Raw genomic sequence first — 13,416 nt, 5'->3', positions numbered from 1 at the left:
CTCTGCCCACCCTGGTTCGGGGACGAGGAGAGTGCCCTCAGTTCATGCTGTTGAATTCTAGGGCCAGAGGTCAGCCAGAATCAGATCATGTTTTATTGACTCTCAACCTACCATTGTTAGGGTAGGTTGAGAGTCAATACATTTGTTTGTCATTTACTAATTTGGAGACAAGTCCAAAAAAAAGGTTTACTCTAATAAACATTAGCCTACACATGCAATTCAAATCAATGAGGCCATAATGATTATTACTAACCAAAGCTGGATTCCACCCTGATTTTGTGTATGGAGACAAATATTCTTTTGCTATACTTAAAAACACTTAGATAATAACCCAGGTTAGAGCTGTGGCCTATAGCCAATGAAGTTTTAATTGTCAATTTTTTTGTCTAATTCTATATATATATATATATATATATATATATATATATATATAACTTATATGTTAAGTTTCAATAAACAAACTAATAAAAAAGATTTACAGACTGCTACAATGTGAGCTCTTTGGGAAGGGAAGGCAGGGTAGTAGAAAAGGTTCTGATTGCTCTGTTCCTGGTTATTGCACTGTGTATGATGAGACTATAGGATTGAGACAAACCAGATGTGAAATACCTAAAATGTTATGGCCTGGGCCATTCACTCAACAGAAGCAAGCATTACAATGAGGTCATGTAAAAAAATATTTGGAACGTTACTTTCCAAGTTGCCATCATTAGTTTATAAGGCATTGATTCACTTAGCTACTGCTATGTAACATATTGCCCTAACACCATTCAGTGGTGAGTTAGGGTCCTAGCTGATCTAGGTCAGGCTAAGTTGGTTGTGGCTTGGTTGGGGCTTGTCTGCTGGAATACTTGAACTGGGATAACTCTGCTCCATTGTCACTCCTCCCTCCTCAAATCAATCATCTAGCCCAGGCCTTCATCATGGCAATGACAGAAACACAAAAATGACAGAAAGTTTCTTTAGGCCTAGCCTCAGAACTGACACACTGTCACTTCTAGCTCATCCTATTGGACAAAACAAGTCTTATGCCTAACCCAGAGTCCAGAGTAGGGAATGATTCCACCCTATCTATATAAGGAGCTACAAAGTCAAAGAGTGAAAGGTAATACATTGGGATAGATAATGCAAAGTCCACGGGTATATTTGTTTCCAACAGATGCTGTACGAAAGTACTGCAAACCTATTGATTTAAGAAACACAGATTTATGATCTTATTGTTCTGAGGTCAGAAGTCCTAAAAACAAGTTTTCAGCAGGATTATGTTCCTTGTGCAGACTTGATAAAGGAATCTGTTTCCTTGCCTTTTCTAACTTACAGAGTCCATCCATATTCCTTGGATCATAGCTCCCTTCTAGCTTCCAAGCCAGCAACCACATTGCTTCAACTCTGCTTCCATCACCACACTTTCTTCTCTCTCACCCTTCTGCTTTCCTCTTTCCAGTATGAGGATTATAATCCAAGTTAACCTTACCATTTCAAAATCGTTAATTTAGTCACAACTACAAAGTTCCTTTGCCATATAAGATCACGTATTCACAGCTTCTGGGGATAAGGAGGTGGACCTCTTGAAGGGGCCATTGTTCTGCCAACTACAGTAATATGTAAGTGGTTGTGGAATACGACAGTGTAACACTGAAGAGGAAGCACTAACAAAGCAAACTTCCCAGCTGGGTCTATTTTATTGTGGGGCTAAATTATAAACTGACTAGTGGCTGCCTTCATGCAGGACAAAAAATGGACTGGTCTGTAGTTGCTCAGTAACATGAGCTTTACCCTTCTCTGAATCAGTGAGCTCTGCCTTCTTCCACTTCTATCCTCAGTGGTCCAGACAGGATGTGCCAGAGTCACATGAATCCCCAGTTTAAAAAGGAGGACATCCCTTTATTCAGGAACTTGCTCAGACTTTTAAAAAAATTTCTAGTAAATCATTCACTTTGGTAACTGATAGTTTCAGAAGTCTAGATGAGCTATTTACTTTGTGTAGAATGAATGGGTAAGATGTATGAGGTCTGTCCAGAAGGTTTCCAGCCATGTAATATGAAAAATAGAGACATTTATTAAAGATACAAGAACATTGTACATAGGACAATGACACCTCAGTCCCCTTCAAAGTAGGCACCTTGAGACCTCACACGGTTCTTCCAATCGCCATCAGCTGCCCCATTATATTTCCCTGAATCTCATCGATGATCTGAAATCTCTTCCCTTTCAAAGGTGACTTTAGTTTTGGGAAAAGCCAGAAGTCACAGGATACCAAACTTGGGCTATAAGAGGTCTGAGTCACCTGGGTGATTTGATGTTTCACCAAAAAACTCTGCACAAGACATGATGCATGAGTAGATGCATGAGTAGATGAGTGGATGCACATGATTAATCTGCCAATCACCAGTTGCCCATAGCTGCAGCCTTGTGAATCATCTGAATAGTTTCCACAAAAAAAGTGTTCAAGGTTAATGCAAAGTTTGATGTAGATTTGTTGCTCTATTTACTCAGTCACTTTGAATGTGACTTGCCTGTCTGGGAAAAGTTTGTCAATATAATGAGAATGGTTTGTGTGACATTGATGTAATCTGGCAGCCAAGGAGAATGGATTGGAATGCACATGTGTGAACAATGATGACTTCACTGTAGTAGTCTTGGGGCAGTAGATGCCATTAAGTGATCACTGGTACTGTGTGGCTGGTGCATTCAAAATGAATGAGCAAGAAGAGCAATAAATCTGCATCAAGTTTTGCATTAAGCTTTAATATTCCTCCAAGGAAACTATTTGGATGATTCAGGAGGCTGCAGCTATGGGCAACTGGTGATTGGCACCTTCATCACAACAACATACCTGCTCATGCATCATGTCTCATGCAGAGTTTTTTGGCGAAACATCAAATCATCCAGGTGACTCAGCCCTCCTACAGCCCAGATTTGGCATCCTGCAACTTCTGGATTTTTCCAAAACTAAAATCATCTTTGAAAGAGAAGAGGTTTCAGGCCATTGATGAGATTCAGGAAAACATGACAGGGCAGCTGATGGCAATTGGGGTCCCAAGGTGTCTACTTTTGAAAGGGATTGAGGCATCATTGTCCCATGTACAATGTTTCTTGTATATTGTAGCTTCTTCAATAAATGTCTCAATTTTTTATATTACATGACTGGATGCCATCTGGACAGACCTCATCTTGCTTTTCCTAGTGAAAAGCTAAAATCCTGTTAGTTCTTCCCATATATGTTGAAGTGTTTTATGAACCAGCAATACCTAGAAATACAACAAATGTTACAATTTTGAGAGTCAGAAGAGTCCTCAGCTACATGTTCTAGTGCCGTAATACCTCATGAGGAGCTGAAGTTTGTCAGCATTTTATTAAAAAAAAAAAAGAGCAGAGAGATAAGCAGAGGGAAAAAGGAGAGAAGTTAAAACTTTTTTCCTAACACAATCAGAAATGAAAGAGGAGAGATTACAACTCATACCATAGAAATAAAAGGATTGTAAAAAATTGCCATGAAGAACTGTTTGTCAAGAAATTTGAAAATCTAGGTGAAATGGACAAATTTCTAGAAAAATATAATCTTTCAAAACTGAATGAAGAAGAAGCAGAGAACCTGAACAGACCAATAACAGCTGACAAATTTGAAGCAGTAATCAAAAAACCCCCAACACACAAAAGCCCTGGACCAGATGGTTTCACAGGGGAATTATACAAATTATTTAAGGAAGAGCTAATCTCTATCCTTCAAAGACTATTCCAAAAACTTCAGAATGATGGAAGACTCCCAAACTCTTTTTATGAAGCCAGCATCATCCTAATCCCAAAACCTGTCATAGATAAAGACATAACAAAGAAAGAAACCTACAGGGCAATTTTGCTGCTGAACATAGATGCTAAAATCCTCAACAAAATATTGGCAAGCTGCATCCAACAATATATTAAAAAGATCATACACCATGATTAAGTGGGATTCATCTCAGGGATGCAAGGATGGTACAATATTCATAAATCAATACATGTAATACATCACATAAACAAAAGCAAAGACAAAAATCACATGATCATATCAATAAATGCGGAAAAAATCATTTAATAAGGTACAGCACCCATTTATGATTAAAACACTCAAAAAAGTAGGAATACAGAAAGCATTCCTCAACATAAGGGCCATATATGAGAGACCTATAGCCAACATCATACTCAATGGGCAAAACTAAAAGTTTTCCCAATAAGATCAGCAACAGGACAGGGATGTCTGCTCTCACCACTCCTATTCCACATAGTTTTGGAAATCCTAACCACAGCAGTCAGACAAGAAAAAGAAATAAAAGGTATCCAAGTGGGAAAGGAAGAGGCAAAAACTGTCACTGTTTGCAGATGACATGATAGTGTACATAGGAAATCCTATAGATTCCACCAAAAAACTACTCAACCTAATCTGCAAATTAGGCAAAACAGTGAGAAACAAAGTCAATATTCAGAAATCAAAGGCATTTTTGTACACCAACAACCAAATATCAGAATCAGGGGAAAAATCCCATTTGATATAGCAACAAGAAAAATAAAGTACCTAGGAATAAACCTAACAAAGAATGTAAAAGACCTATACTCAGAAAACTATACAACACTGAAAAAAGAAAATAAGGAAGACACAAACAAATGGAAGCATATAATGTGTTCATGGATTAGAAGAATTGATATCATCAAAATGTCCATACTACCCAAAGCAATTTATACATTCAGTGCAATACCTACTAAAGTACCAATGGCATATTTCACAGATATAGACCAAACATTTCAAAAACTTATATGGAACCATAAAGAACCCTGAATAGCTGCAGCAATTTTGAGAAAGAACAAAGTAGGAGGGACCACAATACCTAATATCAAACTATATTACAAGTCCACTGTAATCAAAACAGCATTGTACTGGCATAAGAATAGGCATATCAATCAATGGAACAGAAGAGAGAGCCCAGAAATAAACCCAAGTCTCTGTGGTCAATTAATATTTGCCAAAGAGGGCAGCAGCATAAAATGGGGTAAAAATAGGCTCTTCAACAAAAGGTATTGTGAGAGCTGGACAGCTACATGTAAAAAAATGAAACCCAATCACCAAATTACACCATACACAAAAATAAATTCAAAGTGGATAAAAGACTTGAATATACATCCTGACACCATAAAAGTCCTAGAGGAAAACATCAGCAGGAAAATTTCAGACATTCCATGCACCAATATCTTCACTGATATGGTCCTTAAAGCAAGGGACATAAAGAAAAATAAACAAATGGGACCTCATCAAATTAAAAAGCCTCTGCATGGCTAAAGAAAACAGCAGTAAAATGAAAAGAGAACCAACTATATGGGAAAACACATTTGCCAATGACCTCAGACAAGGGTTTGATCTCCAAAATATATAAAGAACTCACATGACTCCACTCCAGGAAGATAAAAAATCCAATTATAAAATGGGCAAAAGACCTGAACAGACACTTCTCCAAGGAGGATATACAGTGGGCCCGGAGACATAGGAAAGGATGCTCAGCATCAGTAGTCATCAGAGAGATGCAAATTAAAACCACAATGAGATGCCACTTTACACTAGTCAGAATGGCCATCATTAATGAATCAACAAACAGTAAGTCCTGGGGAGGTTGTGGAGAAAAGGGAACCCTAGTATGTTGTTGGTGGAAATGCAGACTGGTACAGGCACTATGGAAGACAGTATGGAATTTCCTCAGAAAACTAAAAATGGAATTCCACTGGTGGGATTATATCCCAAGAACCCTGAAACACTAATTGAGGAGAACCTATGCACCCCAATGTTCATAGCAGCATTATTTACAATAGTCAAGTGCTGGAAGCAACCTAAGTGCCCATCAGTAAATGAGTGGGTCAGAAAACTGTGGTACATTTACACGATGGAATACTACACAGCAGAAAGAAAGGAGCTCCTACCCTTTACAACAGCATGGATGAAACTGGAAAGCATTATGCTAAATGAAATAAGCCAGGTGGTGAGGGACAAATACCTTATGATTTCACCTTAAACCGGAACATAATCAACAAAAGAAAAAGGCAAGCAAAATATAACCAGAGACACTGAAATTAAGAACAATCTGATAGTAACCAGAGGCAAGGTGGAATGGGATAAATGGGGAATGGGAGAAGGGTTTTCAGGAAGAACTATAAAGGACACATGGACAAAACCAAGTGAGGGGGTGGAAGAAAGGGACAGAGGAGGGTTTGGCTGGGGTTGGGGGAGTTGGTGGGGAGTAAATGAAGACAACCATAATTGAACAACAATAAAAGAATTTTAATAATTAATTAATTATTTATTTTAAAAAACCTTTTTCCTGGGAGTTACTGTGAACTTGGCCTATCCCTCAAAATAAGTTAACTACTGACTCTAATTAAACAAGGTTATTCATGTTCTTTTTTATCTCATTTTCATAATTCTGGCCAGCATAATTTACACAGGGAAATTTTTCTATACATTCACAATTGCTTCTTGGGCCTTAGGAGAGTTTCAAGTTATTTCCCTATGCTTCAGTTTTCTCATCTACAAATGAGAATAATGGTATTATGTTGCTTTTAGAATTGTGAGAATTAAGTTAAGTAATAAAGTACTTCATTTGACACATATAAGGTTCCATAAATGTTAGCTATTATTACATAATTATTATCTAATCTTGATGGGTATAGAAGCTAACAACTGCAAAGAATTTTCTAAATGAAATGCAGGTGGGAAAGATGCAATCATTACTTTCAAAAGAAATATCAGTGTAAGATAGAAGAAAGAGGGTCAGTCCAGCTGAAGAATATGGTGGCATGCAGCTTGCTGCTGTCCCTGGTGGGACACTGGAGAAGGAGCCACAGAATCCCAGGGAGGAAACCAGCAACTTTAAACCTGGAAGAGCACTATGCCTCCAGACCCTGGACTACCAGCACCCTGCAGGAAGAAAGGTTAAAGGGGCCTTTTATAATGCAGACACCGTATTGGCCTTTAAAGCCATCTACCCAAATATCACAGCTAGTATTAAATTATGTTGATATCTAAAACAAAGCAAACATCTTTCCACTTGTCTCCAATTCAAAGTTTAGCAGGCAATACAGAGAAAAAAGTACTTCAAAACCGCAGCGCATCATAAAAACAAAGATTCTGTTACATTTTTGTAGGAATAATTGAGTCAGTCAGTCTGACTCACCCAGCTGTCCTAGCAAACATAACTTATCAGGGTTCACATAACCTTGAGTAGGGGCCTGCATGAGGAGAATGAAGCTCTGTTATATAACTGAAGATCAATATTGGCATTTTGCCAGCTTTTTGTGCACTTTGTATATAAGGGAGTCGGGTCTTCCTGTAGTGTGACTTGCGGCTTTCGACACATGTAGATCACCTCACCCTGGAATAAAGGCATGTCAGACATCTTAACGGCTGCATGAATTTTCTTTCCTCTGCCTGAATCCAGTGTGAACCTGCCAGGCTTTGAACAGCTGCAGGACAATCTTCTAAAGTTCAAGTTAAAGACACCTGTAGACCTTTACTCGGTAAGCACTTCAGGACTGTTAGAAGAAAATTACCAAAATCCTCCCTTGATATTAGCAGAAAGTTTTTTAAAATAATTTTTTTAAATTTTAAGTCACAATTGACATACAATATTAGTTTCTGGTGTACTGCATAGTGGTTAGATATTTATATAACTTATAAAGTGATCCTCCTGACAAGTCTAGTACCTAGGCGACACCATACAAAGTTATAATATTATTGACTATATTTCCTATGCTGTACTTTACATCCTTCTGAGTATTTTTTAACTGCTAATTTGTACTTCTAAATCCTTTAATCTTTTTTACCCATCCCAGCAGGGGCTTTTAAAATGTAACCCCTCAGAAGTTCTGTGTGGCATTGTGATGGCAGTTAGACAGACATGAGCAGAGCAAAGGTGATAGGCTAGGCACAGAAGGTCACCATGGCAAAAAACCCCAGGTGCCTACAACAGGAAAAACTTAGAAAACAAGGATCTCACTCACAGAGTAATCTTTTCTTCCCTAATATATCAATGGGCATGCAATTCAGACCCCCTGACCTTTCATATTGCTGATTATGTGGTTTCGACCCGCCACTGACCTTCCCTCCCTGGCATGTTGCTGGTCATGTGGTTAGACCACCTTAGAAGGCGAACAAACAAGGGTTGCAGAGAATAGCCTTTAAGCATTAAGCCCCCAGGACAATGAGGTTCTGACCTGCATCCAGCATATCTAGGCATCCGTTGTGTTTCAGCTCCAGGTGCAGAAAAGCAGCGAAACCAGAGGAGTAATATCATGGCTGCCTCAGGACAGGTACAATGACTAATGACCCCCTGCCCTAGCACTGACCAGTCAGTAGAGGCCACAACCCTAAAAGGACACACCTGGAACAGCTGATAAATATTACACTGAGATCCTCTTCCAAGGAACCTCCCCTAAAATCCCCACCCTTAAAAACCCTTAGGGTGGAGGCCCAGGGCCTCTTCCTCCCAGGAGCATACCCATGCCCTTCCTGTACCCCACCCCACCCCCAGGCATGTTTTGCTTCTCTCTCTCTCTCTCTCTCTCTTTCTCTCTCTCTCTCGTAAAGCTCCAAGAGCTTTTCTTTTGCCCCTGAAATTTGTTTCCTAAGTCCATATCTTCCACCACTCCTTTCACCTCTGTGACTTTCTTTTGTTTTTTAAGAGGAGAAAGGAGGGAGAAACAGAAGGAAGGAAATAGCAATGTGTGATTGCTTCTCATACATCCCCCACTGAGGGCCTTGACAGACCTAGGTAGACCTAGAAGAAATGGAAAATCACCAGGTGGGAAAGTACACCATGGGAAACCATAGCCTGGGAAAATGCCTGCCTGGGAAACTTCCTACTGACCCTACCCAGGACAAACAGATGCCTGCCTAAGATTGGGGTCTGGGGTCAGCCTATCTGGCATAACAGGATGCAGCTTTAACCTGAGGTCTGACAAGATGTATTAAGAACAATGGTCAGACATCCAGCCAAGATGGAGGCATAGGTAGATACACTATGCCTCCTTGCACAACCAAGATAGGGACAACAACAATTTAGAAACAGAATAACAACCAGAACTGACAGAAAATTGAGCTGTATGCAAGTGGGACAACCAAAGAGTTAAAATAGACATGTTCATCCAGACCGGTAGGAGGGACGGAGTTGGGCAGCCGGGTGGAGGGGTCGCGGCACAAAGTGGAGGGACCTGGCGCTTAAGGCATCCCAGGCACACAAGACCACAGGGGGCGGACCCTGGGTGCACAGGAGGCAGCTGGAAGACCCCGGGCACCAGGTGGCAACCAGCAGGCCCAGCAAGGCAGCGATTGTGAAGCAAAGCACTGCTCGCAACCCAGGGTCTCAGCACCAAAAAATAGAGCCTCAGGCCACTGATTGAAAACACGTGTGGGGGTTGAGGCACAGGAAGATACTCCCAGCCTCACAGGAAAGTTCGTTGGAGAGACCCACAGGGTCCTAGAACATGCCCAAGCCCACCCACATGGGAATACCAGAAGAGGAAGAGGAAGAGCAACAAGTGGAAAAGTTATTTGAACAAATAATAAAGGGGAACTTCCCCATTCTGGCAAAGGAAATAGATTTCAAGGATGTCCAGGAAGCTCAGAGAGTCCCAAACAAGTTGGACCCAATGAGAAACACACCAAGGCACATCATAATTACATTAGCCAAGGTAAAAATGAAGGAGAGAATCCTAGAAGCAGCAAGAGATAAGGGGACAGTAACCTACAAAGGAGTTCCATCAGACTGTCAGCTGATCTCTCAAAAGAGACCTTACAGGCAAAAAGGGGTTGGAAAGAAGTATTCCAAGTCATGAAAGACAAGGACCCACATCCAAGATTGCTCTATCCAGCAAAGCTTTCATTTAGAATGGAAGGGCAGACAAAGTGCTTCTCAGATAAGGTCAGGTTAAAGGAGTTCATCATCACCAAGCCCTTATTTTATGAAATGATAAAGGGACTTATCTAAGAAAAAGGATAAAAACATGTACAGTAAAATGACAGCAAACTCACAATTATTAACAACCACACCTAAAACAAGAACAAAGTAAGCAATCAACTAGAACAGGAACAGAACCACAGAAATGGAGATCACATAGAGGGTTAGCAACAGGGGCATGGGAGGAGAAGAGAGGGGGAAAGGTTTGGAGAATAAGTAGCATAGATGGTAGGTTGAAAATAGACAGGGAGAGGGCAAGAATAGTATGGGAAATGTAGAAGCTAAAGAACTTATGACACATGGACATGAACTAAAGGGGGGAATGTGGGTGTGAGAGGGTGTGCAGGGTGGAGGGGAATGATGGGGAGGGTAATAAGACAACTGTAATAGCATAATCAATAAAATATTAAAAAAAAAAAACAATGGTCAGCAGGAACAGCACCCAGCAACCAGATCTAGCCAATCAGACTCTGACACCCCAACCAGCTACCCTTCAGGGGATTTTGCACTTAAAAGCCTTGCCCTAAGAACAACTGAGCAAGTCTTAACCTCCCTTGGGTGGCTCCTCAACCTCCCTAGTTTGGCTCCACTTTCTCTCTTATTTCCCTCTAATAAACCTTGCTCCTTGGCTTACTGTGTCCATCTGGTTTCTTGAGCGACTCCAAACTAACAGACCTGGCCCTCAACCCAGACATGTGCCCTATACTGGGAATCAAACTGGTGAGTGACCCTTTGGTTTATAGGCTGGCACTCAATCCACTGAGCCACACCAGCCAGGGCCCTACGTGACTTTCAAAATACACTTTCTCTTATTGTTGGCTCTGAATTCTTTCCTAGTCAGAATTGAGGTACTGAGGTTGCTGAACCAAGGTCCAGTTTGACTCCACCAGTCTAATACCTAGTGCTGTTCTCACCACTGCCAACAGCCATCAGCCCCAATTATGGAGAGATGGTATCCAGGGGAATGAACTGCATGTTAAATATTTCTTTAATTCCATCAACAACTTATGTGGTCTTAATTTAATGGCAAATAAACATGTTGAATGAACTAAAAAACAGCCAGGAGGCTTTGGCTAGAAGTAAATAATAAAGATTTATTCAAGGACCTTGGAGTTTGCAAACTGAGAATACAGTGAGGCAAAAACCCAGAAGTATTCTAAAAAAGAAAAGTTTAAAAAGCATATTCTTTTTTTTATTTTAATCATTGTTCAAGTACAGTTTTCTCCCCCCTACTCCCATTCCAGCCCACCCACCCACCCCTCCCCCTTCCCCCCATTACCCCCCACCCCTAGTTTTTGTCCATGTGTCCTCCAAATTTGTTCCTGTAATCCCTACCCATTCCCCCCTGAAATTCCCTCTTCTCTCCCCTCTGGCCACTGTCAGACTATCCCCTATTTCAGTGTCCTTGGTTATATTTTGCTAGTTTTTTTTGTTTTGTTTTGTTGTTTAGATTCCTGTTAAAGGTGATATCATGTGGTATTTGTCTTTCACTGCCTGGCTTGTTTCACTTAGCATAATGCTTTCCAGCTCCATCCATGCTGTTGCAAAGGGTATGAGCTCCTTCTTTCTTTCTGCTGCATAGAATTCCATTGTGCAAATGTACCATAGTTTTTTGATCCATTCATTTACTGACGAGCATCTAGGTTGCTTCCAGCACCTAGCTACTGTAAATTGTGCTGCTATGAACATCGGGGTGCAAAGGTTCTTTTGTATTGGTGTTTTAGTGTTCTTAGGATAGAGTCCCAGCAATGGAATTGCTGGGTCAAAAGGCAGATCCATTTTTAGTTTTCTGAGGAAGTTCCAAACTGCTTTCCATAGTGGTTGTACCAGTCTGCAGTCCCACCAACAGTGCACTAGGGACCCCCTTTCTCCACATCCTCTCCAACACTTGTTGTTTGTTGCTTTGTTTCTGATGGCCATTCTGACTGGTGTGAAGTGGTATCTCATTGTGGTTTTAATCTGCATCTCTCTGATGGCTAGCGATATTGAGCATCACTTCATGTGTCTTTGGATTTTCTGTATGTCCTCCTTGGCGAAGTGTCTGTTCAAGTCCTTTGCCCATTTTTTAATTGGGTTACTTGTCTTCTTAGAGTGGAGTCGTGTAAGTTCTTTATATATTTTGGAGATTAAACCCTTGTCTGAGGTATCATTAGCAAATATGTTTTCCCATACAGTTGGTTCTCTTTTTATTTTGATACTGTTTTCCTTAGCTGTGCAAAAGCTTTTAATTTTGATGAGGTCCCATTTGTTTATTCTTTCTTTTATGTCCCTTGCTCTAGGAGACAAGTCAGTGAAAAAGTTTCTGCGTGAAATATCTGAGATTTTCCTACCTACGTTCTCTTTTAGGACTTTAATGGTGTCACGCTTTATATTTAAGGCTTTTATCCACCTTGAATCTATTTTTGTATAAGGTGTAAGTTGGTGCTCAAGTTTCATTTTTTTGCACGTAGCTGTCCAGTTCTCCCAACACCATTTGTTGAAGAGGCTATTTTTATTCCATTTTATGTTGCTGCTTCCTTTGTCAAATATTAATTGACCATAGAGGCTTGGGTTTATTTCTGGGCTCTCTGTTCTGTTCCATTGGTCTATGTGCCTGTTTTTATGCCAGTACCAGGCTGTTTTGATTACAGTGGCCTTGTAGTATAGTTTAGTGTCAGGTATTGTGATTCCACCTACTTAACTCTTCTTTCTCAAAATTGCAGCAGCTATTCGGGGTCGTTTATGGTTCCATATAAATTGTTGAAGTGTTTGTTCTATGTCTGTGAAATATGCCATTGGTACTTTAATAGGTATTGCATTGAATGTGTAAATTGCTTTTGGTAGTATGGACATTTTAATGATATTAATTCTTCCAATCCATGAACACGGTATATGTTTCCATTTGTTTGTGTCTTCCTTGATTTCTCTCCTCAGTGTTATGTAGTTTTCTGAATACAGGTCTTTTACCTCTTTGGTTAGGTTTATTCCTAGGTATTTTATTTTTCTTTTTGCTATTTCCAATGGGATTTTTTTCTTGATTTCTGCTTCTGGTGTTTCATTGTTGGTGTACAGAAATGCCTTTGATTTCTGGATATTGACTTTGTATCCCGCTGTTTTACCAAATTCATTTATTAGGTCAAGCAGTTTTTTGGTGGAGTCTATAGGATTTTCTATGTACACTATCATGTCATCTGCAAACAGTGACAGTTTTGTTTCCTCCTTTCCGATTTGGATTCCTTTTATTTCTTTTTCTTGTCTGATTGCTGTGGCTAGAACTTCCAGTACTATATTGAATAGAAGTGGTGAAAATGGACATCCTTGTCTTGTTCCTGTTCTTAGTGGAAAACATTTTAATTTTTGCCCATTGAGTATAATGTTGGCTGTAGGTTTCTCATATATGGCCTTTATTATGTTGAGGAATGCTCCCTCTATTCCCACTTTACTGAGTGTTTTTATCATAAAT

The sequence above is a fragment of the Phyllostomus discolor genome, chromosome 5 (assembly GCF_004126475.2).
Source record: "Phyllostomus discolor isolate MPI-MPIP mPhyDis1 chromosome 5, mPhyDis1.pri.v3, whole genome shotgun sequence".
NCBI classification, from domain to species: Eukaryota; Metazoa; Chordata; class Mammalia; order Chiroptera; family Phyllostomidae; genus Phyllostomus; species Phyllostomus discolor.
Note: the sequence above shows the minus strand (reverse complement) of the source record.